Genomic DNA, 8,538 nt, shown 5'->3' on the forward strand with positions numbered 1-8,538 from the left:
GAAGGGAGAGGGATAGTGAGAGATAGAAACATCAATGATGAGAATCATCGATCAGCTGCCTCCTGCACGCCCCCTACTGGGGATCGAGCCCACAACCCAGGCATGTGCCCTTGGCTGGAATCGAACCTGGGACCCTTTAGTCCGCAGGCCGACACTCTATCCACTGAGCCAAACCGGCCAGGGCGAAATAGTTGGTTTTCATCAGCCCTTTAAGACTCCAAATTCTGGGACTCTTTTTTTTCTTTTTAAAAAATATGTTTTTTAAAGCTCAATATTTTTTAAAATTTATATTTATTGTTAAAAGTATTATAGATGTCCCTCCTTCCCCCCATCCCCACCCCCCATTGACCCCTTCCACTCTGCTCTGCTCCCACATCCTACCCAGGACTTCACTGCACTATCATCTGTGTCCATGGGTTATGCATATTTGCATACAAGTTCTTTGGTTTATTGATTTTTTAGAGGAGGGGGGGAAGAGCGGGAGAGGAAGAAACATCAGTGAGAGAGAAACATTGATCAGCTGCCTCCTGCTTGCCCCCTACTGTCGATCAAGCCCGAAACCCAGGCATGTGCCCTGACTGGGAATCCTCTTGGTGCATGGGATAACACTCAACCAACTGAGCCATACTGGCCAGACTGAGACTCTTAATCCACTTAGTTATAGACAGAGTACCCCCCTTAGCAAAGCTGTATTCCTTCCCATATCTACTTGTAGGTCAGCTAGTGCTGGCCTAATTTCTCATAGAACTTTGCTAAAAGTGGCAAGAAAAAGCCAGTAAATACCAAGTTTATAAATCTGTCCAATTATCTCCCTTCATGCCACAAATATCTTGCAACTGGACATCAAAGGTCACCAGTTTTTCATCTGGCAATATCTGAGTCTGCCCAAATGCTTCCACTAAGCCAACATGACATTTCTTTTAAGGTTATTCTATGTGCATCGTGAATCTATAGTCTTCTGGCCACTAGACCTATAATAGGGTTAAGTCATAGTATTACCTACCTACTTGGGAGGTGCTGTGCCTGATAATGGAGGTAAAAGACTATTCCCAAAAAAAGATGCAAGACCTATTAGGGGCAGAGATAGAATATTGTGGACTAGCTATTAGTTATAAGAAATAAAATAATAATAATCATGCTTTGTTAACTGTGATTGTTTTGTTCTGATTAAAGAAAGCACATTCTAACATGGCTGGGAGTTATTTGCCCCCGGGCCCTGGGAGTCAACCTTGGAATGCGGTCCATCCCCATTCAAGAATTGTCTGTTATCATGGAATGATTAATAACCTTGTTACCCAAACAATGGAGACCTGCCCCAGCCCGCAGCCTCCCCCACCCTCCCATCCCCCCCCCCCCCCCCAGACAACCTGGACTACTTCCCCACGCCTGTGATTCCAGCTTCCCCATGTAATCTTTGTCCTGCCCAATATAAGCAGCTGGCTTATGGGGGACTACAGAGCAAATTTTGTGGATGACGTGCTGCTCTCCCATACTGCCAGCATTATTGGAATAAATGCTCATATATAATTCAACCCTGTTTCTGCTTAATTGACTCAAGTGATAGGCAGCCCAGACTCATTGGTTGTCTGGTTTCAGACCTACCATCGTACACCACCAAGAGCCTGGGGTACGCATGACTTTAAGCAAGTCCCAGCTGAAGGTAGCAGAGACCTCTTAGAACTTGGCCACTGAGAGCAATGGGGATTACAGGGCCCCAAAACAATAAAGGCCAGGGGGCAGTGCTCAAATACCAGAAGCGAGAAAGTTACAATGACGATAATGTAGACCTGACCCACACAGTTATGGAAATGGTTAATGGAACTTCCTGGTGTAAGTTAAAGAAAGACAGGCTCAGTATGTGAACTTGGTGTTCCTAGGGGCAAAATAGGCAACCAACACAGGTCTTATGAGTTTGTATCAGAAGAAAAAATCAAGAACAGATGACCAGGAGGCTAAGGTCTATCACCCAATACAGTCACAATTTCTTAACCATTTTCCATGCCAACCCCAGTGTATAGCCCTGGAATCCATTGACTGAAGAAGTCTCCAAGAAGGAAGAACCTTGCTACACTTCAAGTATAAATGGTAACCATTTCCCTAGCCCATCCCCAAAGTACAGGGTTGGGCAAAAGTAGATTTACAGTTGATCCTATGAAAAATAATACAATAATCTTATATAATAAAAGGGTAATATGCAAATTGACCCTAACAGCAGAATGACTGGGAATGACTGGTCACTATGACACTCACTGACCACCAGCAGGCAGACACTCAATGCAGGACTGGCCCCTGGTGGTCAGTGCGCTCCCACAGGGGGAGCTCTGCTCAGCCACAAGCCAGGCTGACAGCTGTCAGCACAGCGGTGGTGGCGGGAGCCTCTACCACCTCCTCAGCAGTTCTAAGGATGTCCGACTACAGCTTAGGCCTGCTTCCCGCTGGCAAGTGGACATTCCCCGAGGGCTCCTGGGCTGCCAGAGGGATGTCTGACTGCCAGCTTAGGCCCACTCCCCCGGGGAGTGGGCCTAAGCCAGCAGGTGGACATCCCCTGAGGGGTTCCAGACTGTAAGAGGGCACAGGCAGGACTGAGGGATCCCCCCTACCCCCCGAGTGCACAAATTTTTGTGCACTGGGCCTCTAGTTAATAAATAATAGCATAAGAATAAACTCTGTGTTTCATGTATTCATAACGGTAAACCTAGTTTTGCCCCATCCTGGATATTTGGTCACTTACTCGGGTGATTGTACCTTGGGGAAATGGGAATACCCAGACATTCAAGGACTGTTAGACATAGCGTCTGAATTGATACCTGGAGACCATAAGTATCGTCATGGCCCTCTGTTAAACTGGAGGCATAAAAAGACCAGTTAATGAGTGGGGTCAAGGCCTGTCCAGCTCAGTGTAGGTCCATTGGGTCTGTGGCCCACATAGTGGTCATTTCCCCAGTCCCTAAATGTATAATCGGAATGACCCACTTGGCAACTGGTACAAAAACATTGGGAAGTTTGTGGAGTAAAAGCTATCGTGGGGAAGGCCAAGTGGAAGCCTCTGAAATTGCATACTCTGCCCAGCCAAACATGGCAAAGGAAATCAAAATAATGTTGTTTCTCAGGAGATGAAATCAGAGCCACTCTTATGAATTTAAAGATACAGAGGTGCTGATTCCTAGCATATTTCCATTTAACTGACCATGTGTCCCTGCAAAAAATAGATGGACCCTGAAAGATGACAGTAGATTATGGCAAGCTCACCAATTAGTGGGCCTGGTGCCAGGTGCTGTGCCAGATATAATATATTTGTAGAACAGATTAATACAGCCTCGGGTGTTTAGTACACATCATTGATCTAGTGAATGCATTCTTTTTTTTTTTCATGTTTATGATATTTATTCTTCTTCCAATCAGTAGGCTGAATGCATTCTTTTCCAATCCAATTGTAAGAAAGGATCAGGAACAGTTAGCATTCCCATGAAACAGACAAAAGTACGCTTTGACAGTTTGACCCAGGGCTATGTTAACATTCCTGCCACCTTTCCCAAAGTAGCTTGAATAGATCTAGACCTTTTGGACAGCTTGTAGAACAAGCATGTCAAACTCAAAGGCTAACACAGGCCAAATAAACAAGGTTAAGTTTATGTGAGTCACAAAAAAAGAAAAGCTTCAATTTTCATAAAAATGTAGGTTTATTTCGATGGAGACATGCTAAATACAAAGTGCTGAAATAAATGAGTAATCATTAACAAAATAATAGAACATTTTAATAAAAATTAATATTTTTTCTTGAACATTAACTTACCAGACACTGAATAACTGCACAAATTAATAAGCGTAACACAAATAAACCTATTTTTCTAGTTCTCTGAAAGTGAAATATTTCCTGTTGCACACACCAAACAAGTCAGTCCAAGACTAATGACATGGCAATCAGCTGCTAAAATATTCACTGCTAGTATTAGTGGAGAGAAATGGTGCGCCTGCATGTAAAGCACATAAGGGAAATGAATGCAACACGATTATAGTAATCAGTCATTAGCGAGCGTTGTAGTTCACTATTAATAATTACACATAACAGGATAATGTAAAAATTAAGTTACGAAATTTTTATTAAAACATTTCTTATACACTGTTATATTGGCCGGACCGCAAAAATATTCACTATGGGCCGCATGCAGCCCACAGACCGAGAGTTTGACATGCTTATTGTAGAATATCATGTTAATCTCTTACATCAATGACATCTGGCTGATTGAGCACCATAAGTAAATTATTTGATAACTAGAGGCCCGGTGCACAAATTTGTGCACCAGTGGGGTCCCTCAGCTTGGCCTGCGGGATTAGGCCAAAACTGGCTTTCTGACATCCCCCAAGGGGTTCCAGATTGCGAGAGGGTGCAGGCCAGGCAAAGGGACCTCACAGATGCACAATTGGGGCCGGACATGGGAGGTTGGCCAGCCAGGGAGGGATCACGGGAGGGCTCCAGGGCGTGTCTGGCCGGTCTTGCTCAGTCCTGATCAGCTGGATCCCAGCAGCAAGCTAACCTACCGGTCAGAGTGTCTGCCCCCCTGGTGGTCAGTGCACATCATAACACTGGTCGACTACCCCCTAGTGGTCAGTGCACATCATTGCGAGCTTTTGAGCACATTAGCACATCATTAGCATATCATGCTTTGATTGGTTGAACGGCCGACCAGTTGACTGGACACTTAGCATATTAGGGTTTTATTATATAGGACTAGTATCCTGGTGCACGAAATTTGTGCACTGGGGTGGGGGGGGGGAAGGGGCCCCTCAGTCTGGCCTTCACCCTCTCCAATCTGAGACTCCTCAGGGAATGTCCAACTACCTGTTTGTGCCCACACTTTTAACAGATAACAGCTCCATTGTTGTTTCTTTCTTATGCTTAAAACCATTGGAATTAGTAGGTCTTCAAAGTGTGTATACATTTTGGGGGGACACCCTGTATATCTCTAGTCAGTGGTGAAAGAAACCAACAGCAGATTTGGAACCCCCAGACAGGGAAACTCGCTCACTCCCCACATGTCTCCCCATTTCACTTTCCACCTTCGTGGGCAGCAGGAGAATCAACGTTTTCTCCCATTAATTCGGAAAAGCACGTCCTGTCACCCGCTGCCCGGCAGGAGTGCGCTAGGCCCCAAGCAAGCGAGGCTCAGTCAGGGCAGCCTTCGCTCATGGGTGCTGGCACCCAAAGTGCACATTCCTTCTCTACAGTCGCCCCAACTATCCCACTGTTTCACTGAGAGGACAGAATTCCTCTCCGCCTCTGGGTTCTTGATCTTGAACGCTGACCGAAGGCACCTCAGCGAGGGCTGCCCACGCCCACCAGGTGTGTCTGTCTGCACCTGCTCCTGCTCCTGCCTCAGCACCTGCATTAACCCCCCAGAGGTGATCTCGTAGCTGCACTGGCCTCCGTGGGAACAGGGCATCACCACTCCACCCTCTCACTGTCATCTCACAGGCACCCACCCTCAGCACCCAGAACACGCAGACACTCTCCAAAGGACGTGAGCGCATCAGAGGGGATGTGTGCACATCCTGTGGGGGGGTGAGGCATGCCGGGTTGATGGTAGTGCAGTGGAGAGGCGGGGGGAACTTGTGCATGCCTTGGTTTGCAACTGTTGCAGGTGTGGGAGGGTGACAGTGTGCTGGGGGATGTTCGCATGCCGGGGCGGGGATGTGCACACCGGAGGCCTCTGGCTTTGCAGATCCACAAACCCCCGTGGTGCAGCCAGGAGGATGTCAGTCTGGCCCGCCACGGTGGCTGTCCCTGCGATCCTGCACCTTCTGGGCCAGGAGGCGGATCTTGCGCAACCACTCCTGGGCGCTGATGGCCTGCAGGCGCTACTTCAGCTCAGCCTGCAGGCTCCGCTTGGCGCGCTCACAGCTGTCACCACTGCCATGTGGGGAGTACAGGCCGCCCTCCACTGGCCTGCCTCCCCTGTCCAGAGGCTCTCTGCGCTGCTCACCTGCCCAGAGTGACTGGGGCTGGGCGGAAGCCAGGCGTCCTGCCCTGCCCAACCCCGGCCGATCCGCCCCTGTGCGAGGTGCTGCCCCACCAGGAAGGGTCACAGATCCGGGTCCCGGGACCACGGACAGTCTCAAGCGCTGCCCTCCGCCCAGCAGGCTCACAGATCCATGTCTTGGTCCCGTGGACAGCCTCAAGCACTGCCCCCCACCCAGCAGAGTCACAGATCCGGTCCCGGACCGTGGACAGCCTCAAGCACTGCCCCCGGCCCGGCAGGGTCACAGATCCGGGTCCCGGACCGCAGACAGCCTTTCCCGCTGCTGCCTGCCTTCAGTATACAAATTAGCCGCCATCTTGTTGCTTCAGGGTGGAGGTCCCCACTGGGGTGCCTGGCCAGCCTGGGTGAGGGGATGATGGCTGTTTTCAGGCTGGTGGGCAACTGAGGCTCCCAACCTCTCCTTTTTTTCTTTTTTTTTTGTTCTGGGATATATTTACCTGCTATGGCTGTCACTGGATCTGAGAGCCGGCTTTAGCTCTGAGGGTCGGCTCCAGCTCTGAGACCTCAGCTGCTGAAAGCAGGGATCTGGGTTTGTTTGGATTCTATAATTGAAACACTGTTGCGATCCTGCTGGCTGAAGTCCGGCTGGCTGAAAGCAGGTTTCTGGGGAATGTTTACCTTCTATGATTGTAACAATGTTTCTTAGAGTGCAGCTCAGAGGCCGGCAGCGGCAGGTAGGAACCTTGGCTTCCTCCGTCACTGGAGCAAGCAAGCCTCCTGTTCGCTTCAGGTGCCTGGCTGCTGGCCACCATCTTGTTTGGCAGTTAATTTGCATATATCCTGCTGATTAGCCAAAGGGAAGGGTGTCAGGGTTATGGTCAATTTGCATGTTTCTCTTTTATTAGATAGGATTGTGTCAGGGCAATTAAGGAACTAAAAGTGTCTATGCCTGGTAGAAGTGCACAGGAGTGTGCACAAGAAAGCTAACTCCTTCTATTCCATACTAGAGGCCTGGTGCACAACATTTGTGCACAGGCGGGGGTCCCTCAGCCCGGCCTGAGCCCTCTTGCAGTCTGGGACTCCTTGGGGGATGTCTGCCTGCTGGCTTAGGCCTGCTCCCCACCACCATTGCTGCGCTCGCCAGCTGTGAGCTCAGCTTCTGGCTGAGTGGCACTCCCCCTGTGGGAGCATACTGACCACCAGGGAGCAGCTCCAGCATTGAGCATCTGCCCCCTGGTGGTCAGTGTGCATCATAGCAACTGGTCATTCCACTATTCAGTCAATTTGCATATTAGCCTTTTATTATATAGGATTGGAAAGTCAATAGATAATGGCTAACTGAAAAAAATTGAGAAGTAGAAATATGAACATGTTATTTAGATATGTGGACATAAATATCAAAGAATCAGCTAAAAGTTGAAAGTGAGCCCAGCTGGCATGTCCCAGTGGTTGAGCGATGACCTATGAACCAGGAGGTCATGGTTCGATTCCTGGTCAGGGCACATGCCTGGGTTGCGGGCTCGATCCCCAGTGTGGAGCATGCAAGAGGCAGCTGATCAATGATTCTCTCTCATTATTGATGTTTCTATCTCTCTCTCCCTCTCCTTTCCTCTCTGAGATAAATAAAATATATATTTTTAAAAAGTTGAACAATAAAGAATTATTTTTAAAAAAGGTTGAAAGTGGTTGCCCAAGGGAACAAGAAGTCTTGTTGCAAGCATTTAACTCTTTCAACCATGTATACGTATTACTTTGAAAGTAGCAAAAAAACTTTTTAAACAAAAAATACTGTAAATGAATCATTTTCTGATTTCATCCCCTGGGAAAGGTCAACACAAAGAGGCTCGACAGGAGTAGGATTATTTGGGATTGGTGACAATTCTTCCAACCTCCTCACCCCCTTCTGGGTGCAATTTAAAGAAGACAGGCTCAGTATGTGAACCTGTGGCGTGCATTCAGCATCTTTAGCAACCACAAAAGGCAACCAACCTCAAGACCACTATCCCGTATTTACATTTAAAGATTATTTCCACAAATTAAAGTCTGTTTAAGAGGTAAAATCCATTGCCTTCTTTTTCACCATCTCATGCCCGAGGGTCAGGTGGGAGGACCTCCATGCCTCTGAAAGGAATGCCTACCCCACTTCCTTAATGTTTGGTGTCAATTTAATAGATGAATGTCCGGTAAGTGTGGGTGCTGAGGGGGCAGCAGGAAGTCTCAAGAGCCTATTTAGAGCTTATTTATGTTTCACGGGAAGTGAGTCTTGCCTTTCACATACCATTAACATTCTCTTATTCTTTGTGTGTTTCACCGATCCTGAAAAGAGACCTACAACTAAATTTCAACAATCATTTTTCTTCTCTGAATAAAATATTTTTCTCTTCTTTCTCAATAAACATTAATAAAGTACTGAGTATTTGAAGAGAAAAGGAATTCCTATTCTTTTCTTTTGAATATCATTATGGATTCATGGCTTTTTACACCCTTAATTTGTTTTAAGTAAGTATAAGACTAATTTCCTTTTCCAAGCAATTTATTTATTTTTTGTTTTTATTTATTT

The sequence above is a fragment of the Myotis nattereri genome (assembly GCF_964212035.1).
Source record: "Myotis nattereri genome assembly, chromosome: 3".
Classification (NCBI taxonomy): domain Eukaryota; kingdom Metazoa; phylum Chordata; class Mammalia; order Chiroptera; family Vespertilionidae; genus Myotis; species Myotis nattereri.